This window comes from Pseudophryne corroboree, chromosome 9, assembly GCF_028390025.1.
Source record: "Pseudophryne corroboree isolate aPseCor3 chromosome 9, aPseCor3.hap2, whole genome shotgun sequence".
Taxonomy (NCBI): domain Eukaryota; kingdom Metazoa; phylum Chordata; class Amphibia; order Anura; family Myobatrachidae; genus Pseudophryne; species Pseudophryne corroboree.
Genome location: NC_086452.1, coordinates 232,144,086 through 232,154,128, shown reverse-complemented (window position 1 = coordinate 232,154,128; position 10,043 = coordinate 232,144,086). Strand labels below are relative to the sequence as shown.

At 40.8% G+C, this 10,043-nt stretch overlaps 2 long non-coding RNA genes across 2 annotated transcripts; both read left to right on the top strand.

The window, feature by feature from the left end:
* Window positions 1–5,858: 5,858 nt before the first annotated feature.
* LOC134956922 (uncharacterized) lies at window positions 5,859–7,237 on the top strand. The gene is made up of 3 exons (XR_010186294.1): window positions 5,859–5,940; window positions 6,014–6,226; window positions 6,831–7,237. It is a non-coding gene; the product is annotated as an uncharacterized LOC134956922 (long non-coding RNA).
* Window positions 7,238–7,379: 142 nt separating this feature from the next.
* On the top strand, window positions 7,380–9,840 carry LOC134956921 (uncharacterized). Its single transcript, XR_010186293.1, has 3 exons — window positions 7,380–7,546; window positions 7,620–7,832; window positions 8,429–9,840. It is a non-coding gene; the product is annotated as an uncharacterized LOC134956921 (long non-coding RNA).
* Window positions 9,841–10,043: the final 203 nt, after the last annotated feature.

Here is a 10,043-nt window from a genome sequence, read left to right as displayed (position 1 = left end):
CCGTACTTATACTGGCAGGAAAAAGAGGCAATTTGGAGGCCCTTGCACAAACTGGCTTTATTCTACCTAAGTTGCCCTCCCACAAGTGTGTACTCCGAAAGAGTGTTTAGTGCCGCCGCTCACCTTGTCAGCAATCGGCGTACGAGGTTACATCCAGAAAATGTGGAGAAGATGATGTTCATTAAAATGAATTATAATCAATTCCTCCGCGGAGACATTGACCAGCAGCAATTGCCTCCACAAAGTACACAGGGAGCTGAGATGGTGGATTCCAGTGGGGACGAATTGATAATCTGTGAGGAGGGGGATGTACACGGTGATATATCGGAGGGTGAAGATGAGGTGGACATCTTGCCTCTGTAGAGCCAGTTTGTGCAAGGAGAGATTAATTGCTTCTTTTTTGGGGGGGGTCCAAACCAACCCGTCATATCAGTCACAGTCATGTGGCAGACCCTGTCACTGAAATGATGGGTTGGTTAAAGTGTGCATGTCCTGTTTTGTTTATACAACATAAGGGTGGGTGGGAGGGCCCAAGGACAATTCCATCTTGCACCTCTTTTTTCTTTTCTTTTTCTTTGCATCATGTGCTGATTGGGGAGGGTTTTTTTGGAAGGGACATCCTGCGTGACACTGCAGTGCCACTCCTAGATGGGCCCGGTGTTTGTGTCGGCCACTAGGGTCGCTAATCTTACTCACACAGTCAGCTACCTCATTGCGCCTCTTTTTTTCTTTGCGTCATGTGCTGTTTGGGGAGGTTTTTTTGGAAGGGACATCCTGCGTGACACTGCAGTGCCACTCCTAGATGGGCCCGGTGTTTGTGTCGGCCACTAGGGTCGCTAATCTTACTCACACAGCTACCTCATTGCGCCTCTTTTTTTCTTTGCGTCATGTGCTGTTTGGGGAGGGTTTTTTGGAAGGGACATCCTGCGTGACACTGCAGTGCCACTCCTAGATGGGCCCGGTGTTTGTGTCGGCCACTAGGGTCGCTAATCTTACTCACACAGCTACCTCATTGCGCCTCTTTTTTTCTTTGCGTCATGTGCTGTTTGGGGAGGGTTTTTTGGAAGGGCCATCCTGCGTGACACTGCAGTGCCACTCCTAGATGGGCCCGGTGTTTATGTCGGCCACTAGGGTCGCTAATCTTACTCACACAGCTACCTCATTGCGCCTCTTTTTTTCTTTGCGTCATGTGCTGTTTGGGGAGGGTTTTTTGGAAGGGCCATCCTGCGTGACACTGCAGTGCCACTCCTAGATGGGCCTGGTGTTTGTGTCGGCCACTAGGGTCGCTAATCTTACTCACACAGCTACCTCATTGCGCCTCTTTTTTTCTTTGCGTCATGTGCTGTTTGGGGAGGGTTTTTTGGAAGGGACATCCTGCGTGACACTGCAGTGCCACTCCTAGATGGGCTCGGTGTTTGTGTCGGCCACTAGGGTCGCTTATCTTACTCACACAGCGACCTCGGTGCAAATTTTAGGACTAAAAATAATATTGTGAGGTGTGAGGTATTCAGAATAGACTGAAAATGAGTGTAAATTATGGTTTTTGAGGTTAATAATACTTTGGGATCAAAATGACCCCCAAATTCTATGATTTAAGCTGTTTTTTAGTGTTTTTTGAAAAAAACACCCGAATCCAAAACACACCCGAATCCGACAAAAAAAATTCGGTGAGGTTTTGCCAAAACGCGTTCGAACCCAAAACACGGCCGCGGAACCGAACCCAAAACCAAAACACAAAACCCGAAAAATTTCAGGCGCTCATCTCTAGTAATTTTGTTGATCCCTGCCTGACCCCCTTTCACACAAACAATTTACCTGGTCAATAACTTTTTCCTGGCAATTTGTGAATCAACATGGGTATTTCTTCTGCATGAAAGAGTCAATCCGGGTACAAATTCCTGGGTCAAAGTCCCGAGAATTTCAACCCGGGTTGACCCTTTTACACTGAAAAAATATCTGTGTTTTTCAGCAAATTACCAGGTAGAACTTCTTCAACGAGTAATTTGACTTTCTGTGTGAAAGGGATATTAGTAAGTGTAGTATTTATGCATTATACCAGTCCTCCTACTCCTTATAGTACCAGTGCTAATAAAGTGCTGCTAATAATATATTTGTTTTAAGAAACTGCTCTCCAGCCTCCAGCCCCATCCCACAACCTCTCCCTCCACTCTCCTCTCTCGATCACGAAGGGGGAACTTATATGGAAGACAACACATGTGAGATACGACTCTGGGAAAATTATATTTTGCCTTGAGCTGGGTTCCGAGTGTCGTGAGAAGACCTGAGTCAGCATTTGGAAACACTCGGATCCGTTAAGTTTGGAGGTGTCCAATTATCGGAAAAAAACGTACTGCACATATTTAACATGTATTTATATTTAGCATTAGCACGTTTTAGAGATACAATTAATTAACCTCAGCTGGTCTGTAAATCAAATGTTATTGACTTAAATGTTATTTTTGTTTTTTTAATTCAGAGCCATGTACTATAACAAAAAAGGAAATGGATGAAAATAATTTATATCTGAGGTGGAGTGATGAACCCAAGATATACAGTAAAAATGGTCAGGCAACAGATTTTTCCTGTAAAGCAGGACATGATCCTCTCCCTGGCATTGATATGAGACAAACGTGTAATCAAGGAGTGGTGCAATATCCTAAATGCCTCAAGAGTGGTAAGTACCAACAGTGTCGGACTGGGGCAATGCGGTTATAGGGGCCCATACTTAGGGGTGTGGCCAGCCTCCACAGAGGCTTGAAATACACAATAGTTTAGTGCAGTGTAATGCAACATATCTACCATGTATAATACAAGTGCACAGTCTGGAACCTGATCCCTAGAGGAAGGAGTGGGCCCTCAGACAGTGGGGCCTACCAGTGGTTTCCCTGGTACCCCTGTGGGCCAGTCCGACCCTGAGTACCAATGAGTCAAACAAAACAGCTTAAATGCAAAAGGAATAAACATGCTCCTCTGTCACTGAAAGGAATCAGTTACCTGAAACCTTTCAGTACTCCAGTGTTTTCCATCACCAGTCCTCATGAACCCATAATAGAGCATGTTTTACAGATCTGCTAGTTGGTGCACAGGTGTATTCATTACTGGCGGACATATTTAAAAAAAAAAAAAACATAGGTGGAGCTAATTTTAATTAGCAGTATTTTAATTGTGATACTGAGAAGATCTGTAAAACATGCACTGTCAGGGTTCCCAGAAGATTGAAGTAAGGAAACCCTGCAGCACACATGAACTGTTACATACATATACTGCAGCAATCAAAGATCTTTCAAGAATCTAGGGAAAGATTAATAAAGGCAAAATGTGTGCTTTATCCAAGAGAAAAGGTGCTCACCTAAAGTAACAACTTGATCCAAGATTTATAGTAGCTTCCACACTCTGGATACCTGAGCAGATACTTATTTTAATCATTTCTGAAATGTTTTCAATAATTTTTTTTCCTGTTCTTAATTTACTGTATAAGAATTAAAATGTAGACCACAAAATAGTGTTACTACTTTTACCACCTCAAAGAAACTTTGGGGTAAAACCATACTTGCCTACCTGACCCTCTACATGAGGGAGAAAATGCTGTTCCTGGACTTTCCTGGTAATGTATGATTGCCATCACCTGTGGTGAAACACCTTTCTTATCAATTAACTAGCTCACCACAGGTGATGGGAATCATACATTACCAGGAAAGTCCAGGAACAGAGCATTTTTTCACACATGGGGCAATATTTACTAATGTTCGTGTTTGAGTCGGTTTGTGTAGTGTTTAAACTCGTTTTGTATCGGGTGCATTTTCATGCAACTTTTTGAATCCATATACGCAAAGTTACGAAGCAGTCGAATTTATGGTTTTCGTGTTTTCCGATGTCGATGCCAGTCGGGTTTTTTTGGCACATTTACGGCCGTCATTGTCGTTTGCGTACGTGTTTTTGTTGGATTTGCTGGTTTTTTTCCTAAGTTAAACGCGGCAGGGTTTTTTTTCCCCGCGGCCGCATTTTCACTTTCAGTTTCGATTTTCATCCCCGTTCGTGATTGGTTGTGTTTCAGATGGTAGGAGTGTCTGTGCGCAACCATATAAATACGCCCCAAACCGTCCGCACCTCGTGGGTTTAGTTAGTGGTGAGGAGGAGGGAGGTTGTGCTGTGGAGGTAGGTGAATTTGTGGTTTGGTGAGGAGTGTTGGTAGCGATTTCTGAGTGTGGTATTGTGTTTGAAAGTCGTCTTGTCATTCTTGTTGTCTTGTATTTTGTGGTTTTGTCTCATTTTTAGTCCAAGTTATTTTTCTTTATAGTCCCTTGTCAGTGTTTGTGTGTGCGTGTGTGTGTGTGTGTGTGTGTGTGTGTGTGTGTGTGTGTGTGTGTGTGTGAGTGAGTTGTGTAGTGGTAGTGGAGGAGTGTGTTGTTTGTCTTTTTTTTTCCTGTGTTACCTGTTTAGACACACAATTATGTGTGACTCAGAGGTGGAGGGTGTGAGTGAGGGGGAGGAGGTCGGTCAGGTGGAGGAGGTGAGTGTTAGTGAGGTTAGTGAGGTGGAGGAGGTGGGTGAGGTTGCTGCAGCAGCCTCAAGTGACAGTGACAGTCAGAGTGCTCCGCAGCCACGCACCACTATTAAGACTGGGCGGAATGTTAAGTTTAGTTTTGCAGAAAATGTGGCATTGGTGCGTGAGCTGATGAAGTATCAGAAGCAGCTATTTGGCCCTGAGTCTGCCAAGGTGCCAACACGGAGGAAGACGGTGTTGTGGTCGAAAGTAGTTGCTGCTGTCAATAGTGAGTGGGTGGTCAAGCAGACGGAGGACACATGCCGCAAACAGTACTATGACATAAAGCGACGTGTCAAGTCCAAAATGGCCAAGGAGGCCAAGTCGGCTCGGCAAACCGATGGTGGGCAGCCCTATATTGCAAGTTATCTGGAGTATGAGGAGCCCATGCGGAGTGTAATACCTCCTGAAGTTGTCTCTGCAACCCATGTCCGAGATTCAGATAGGCCAAGGAAGAATGGTGAGCATGTGTATTTTTATTTTTGTTTTTTGTGTTAAAATGTTTTATTTTGTAATCTGTGTCATGTGACGTTGCATATTACTCCCATCTTCAAGTGTGTGTCAGCAAAATCATTGTTTTGGGTCATGTGTTAGCTAAAAGCCAATGTAACATCTTACTTTATTGTATGTCATGTGTTTTTCAGACAGATATTTTGCATGTGTAGTTTGGACTTGGTGTGTCTCTGATTTGTCCTGCAATAATGTTTTCCATTTGGGCGTGTGTTTTTTTTTTTTGATTATGACTATGTTTTATATATGTGTTCCATGTTTTTTTTAATTAAAAAAAATTGTTGTCATGTTAGAGGCTGGAGTACTGGAAAGTGGTTTTTAAACCACTTACATGTGTAATGTCATCTTTAGAGAATGTTATTGGTTGTTGTTTTTTGTAATGTTTTTTTTGGCTTGTATTTGTACCGTGACACCATACTGCATTTAGTTTTTTCCAAAAATTAGTTTTTGGTTTTTTTTGGTCATATACTGGTAATGTGTCTTTGGAGTGCCACATCACAGAGCAAATTAGATATTGCATCTGTAATATTTTTTATAAACAATACAAAATGAAGTTGTGTGTTTTTTAAAAAATAAAAAACCTTTCCTTGAACTTGTGGCCTATGTCAGTGTCCTGTACATGTTTGGCTGTCTTGATGTTGCCATAGTGCATATGTGTTTTGCTTGTTTTTTGTGATACATTTTTGTATTTCTGGTCTTTATGTTTGTTTGAATTAAAAACCAAGCATTTCTAAATGTAAAACTGTTTATAAGCATAATGGGTGGATGTATACACAATAGCATGATTTATAAATATATATCTTTTTATACAGTGTCTGAAAAAAGCAGTACTACTCGTCGGCCAGTAAATCCTAACACATCTGATGATGATGATGCCGCGGAAGCAGGTAACGTGTCCATTGTAGTATAGGGTATGCTTGTAAAGGAATGGCCATAACAAAATTGCACTTTCATTAAAAGGTCCATCAAAAGAAGTATGGAGCAGCAGAAGTGGCTCTTCTGTAAGACATCACCACAAGAAACCTGTGGCCGAAAAGAAAGCAAGGTCGTCTGTCCCGGCACAAACACAGCAGGCTACCCCGCCACGAAGATTATCGTCCGTATGTTCTGTCTCCCCACTCCAAATTTTGGACACACCTCCAAGACGTCATCCACACTCCCCTCATCTTGATTGTGAGTATCAAACTGAAAAAAAAGTGAAAAATGTCAGAACATAATCATAATCAGTCATAACCGCATTAAGTCAAAACACTTCCTAAACAAAAATACTTACCGCAGTAAGTAAAAGCTGAAATGGAATCCAAACTAAATGTCCTTGTCCACATCCAGTAAAGATATGTATGTCCACTTGAGTCATACAGTATGACATTGGGTATAAGATGCTGCAACAAAAAAGCATGTTGGTTTGTTTGTAAAAAGTTTTTTTTTTTCTGAAAATCTCATGTGTGCTTGAGGTAACATTGCAAAATACATACAAAAACATTACTTTGTTTGTTGGAACAAAGCTGTAAGGTAACACATTATGTATTACAATGTTTTTTTATGGTGGAGTATGTGTGAGCTACAATAAAACTAAAGTGTTTGCTTTCACAATTAAGTAACCAGACACATTTGCCACAAACAGGCATACTGTATGTATGCATTTAAGCTATGAGTGATGATGTTGCTAGGCAGAATAGTTGAAAGCAACAGTGAATGACATGTGTTCCATGTGTAGTGAATTTTTATCATTTCACAAACATATGGATAGCTAACGTAGATATGTTTAACATTTCAGCTTCGAGTCCTGGGAACAGCATCCCTCCGCAACAACACCAACACAGTGACATGGAGGAGACTAACATCTTAGAAATGCAGCCATTAATGCAAGGAATGAGCCCCCCAGCACCTGTGAGTACACCACAACAGCAAAGCACACCACCACCACAACCCAGCCCAACAACACCAGGAACACAAGGCCCTGATTAGGTGTTTTGGATAATTTGGGCTAGACAGCAGGCCACTAATGAAGATTGCCTGCGTAAGCAGACACAAATGTTTGCAAGCCTACCATCTCACCTCAGAAGAATCTCAAGAAATCTGAGTCGACAAAATGAGCAAACAACCAGAATAGGCAATACCATGGAACTCATGCGTACAGACATTACACAGGTCATGGGCAACTTACAGCGCATAATGGAAGAACAGCACAGACTAATGGAAGAACAGCACAGACTAATGGAAAAACAGCACAGACAACAGCAAAGTTATATGAGCATATGTGTTTTGGTTGTTTTTTGTGATAAATTTTTGTATTTCTGGTCCTTATGTTTGTTTGAATTAAAAACCAAGCATTTCTAAATGTAAAACTGTTTATAAGCATAATGGGTGGATGTATACACAATAGCATGATTTATGAATATATCTCATTTTATACAGTGTCTGAAAAAAGCAGTACTACTCGTCGGCCAGTAAATCCTAACACATCTGATGATGATGATGCTGCGGAAGCAGGTAAAGTGTCCATTGTAGTATAGGGTATGCTTGTAAAGGAATGGCCATAACAAAATTGCACTTTCATTTAAAGGTCCATCAAAAGAAGTATGGAGCAGCAGAAGTGGCTCTTCTGTAAGACATCACCACAAGAAACCTGTGGCCGAAAAGAAAGCAAGGTCGTCTGTCCCGGCACAAACACAGCAGGCTACTCCGCCACGAAGATTATCGTCCGTATGTTCTGTCCCCCCACTCCAAATTTTGGACACACCTCCAAGACGTCATCCACACTCCCCTCATCTTGATTGTGAGTATCAAACTGAAAAAAAAGTGAAAAATGTCAGAACATAATCATAATCAGTCATAACCGCATTAAGTCAAAACACTTCCTAAACAAAAATACTTACCGCAGTAAGTAAAAGCTGAAATGGAATCCAAACTAAATGTCCTTGTCCACATCCAGTAAAGATATGTATGTCCACTTGAGTCATACAGTATGACATTGGGTATAAGATGCTGCAACAAAAAAGCATGTTGGTTTGTTTGTAAAAAAAAAATTTTCTGAAAATCTCATGTGTGCTTGAGGTAACATTGCAAAATACATACAAAAACATTACTTTGTTTGTTGGAACAAAGCTGTAAGGTAACACATTATGTATTACAATGTTTTTTTATGGTGGAGTATGTGTGAGCTACAATAAAACTAAAGTGTTTGCTTTCACAATTAAGTAACCAGACACATTTGCCACAAACAGGCATATGTATGCATTTAAGCTATGAGTGATGATGTTGCTAGGCAGAATAGTTGAAAGCAACAGTGAATGACATGTGTTCCATGTGTAGTGATTTTTTATCATTTCACAAACATATGGATAGCTAACGTAGATATGTTTAACATTTCAGCTTCGAGTCCTGGGAACAGCATCCCTCCGCAACAACACCAACACAGTGACATGGAGGAGACAAACATCTTAGAAATGCAGCCATTAATGCAAGGAATGAGCCCCCCAGCACCCGTGAGTACACCACCACAGCAAAGCACACCACCACAACACAGCCCAACAACACCAGGAACACAAGGCCCTGATCAGGTGTTTTGGATAATTTGGGCTAGACAGCAGGCCACTAATGAAGATTGCCTGCGTAAGCACACACAAATGTTTGCAAGCCTACCATCTCACCACAGAAGAATCTCAAGAAATCTGAGTTGACAAAATGAGCAAACAACCAGAATAGGCAATACCATGGAACTCATGCGTACAGACATTACACAGGTCATGGGCAACTTACAGCGCATAATGGAAGAACAGCACAGACTAATGGAAGAACAGCACAGACTAATGGAAGAACAGCACAGACAACAGCAAAGTTATATGAGCATTTTTCAAAACAGTCAAAAGATTAATGAAAGTTTATTCAGAATAGTAGACAATCAAAATGCTGCTACACGTGAACTCAATGCCACCCTCACTAACCTGAATGAAACTCTCAGATGCATGCACCAACAGCAAACAACCAGCAGTTCTGGTACGACTACTCCAAATATCACGCCAGTCTCATCACCACCAAGACGGTCCACCAGAGCACACCAACATGACAGTGCTAAAGGCAAAGGCCAGGACAAGCAGCCACCCAAAAAAACGTAAAAAAACAAGTTAGACATTTGTGATAATTAACTCAAAATAATTTGCAAGTGTTTTTGATGGTTTACAAAATATCACACTTAGCTCCTTGACCCTTTTTTTAACATCATTAATTATAAGTGGGCCAAAATAATAGAAATAAATAGTACGCACATTTATTCCTTTTCATTTTTTTTAGGTATTGGAGGAGGAAAATGTTGATGTAGCTACACATACATGTTAGCAGGAAGTAAACTGACCACTTGATTTTTTTTCTAATCATTACTCTTTCTAGATTCCAATCATTCTCTTTGCCTGCAGATACAATAATTGCCTGCCAGGCAGAATGACTTTAGCAGGAAGTAAACTGACCACTTGATTTTTTTCTAATCAATACTCTTTCTAGATTCCAATCATTCTCTTTGCCTGCAGACAATCCAAATTACAATGTTAGTGATACATATCTTAGCTATCTTATCTATACAACATTACAAGATGAACTCAATTGAGTGGCGTAAAAAGCTTGTAATATGTTGCCTTTGTTTTGTTCGTAAAACATTGTCCAAATGAATGACAGTATTGTTGGGACATGTTTGTGTGTGTTAAAAATTATTAAGCATGTTTTTACACATGATGCAGAAACAAACAAATATGTACTTTTACAAAAAAAAAAATGTGTACAATAATGTATATGTGTGGCAAACTGTGTATTTACTTACACATCATCAAGTTTACAGCATCAAACATTAGGAAATAAATTATTCCTGATTACAGTAAGTTTGTGAGTCTTAAATATGATGGTGCATCACACATAGGGACACATGTATTCCTCAAGGCTAACATATTATATGTTGAGGAGTGTTTTTTGGGAACACAGATTCTCAAACTCGGCCATC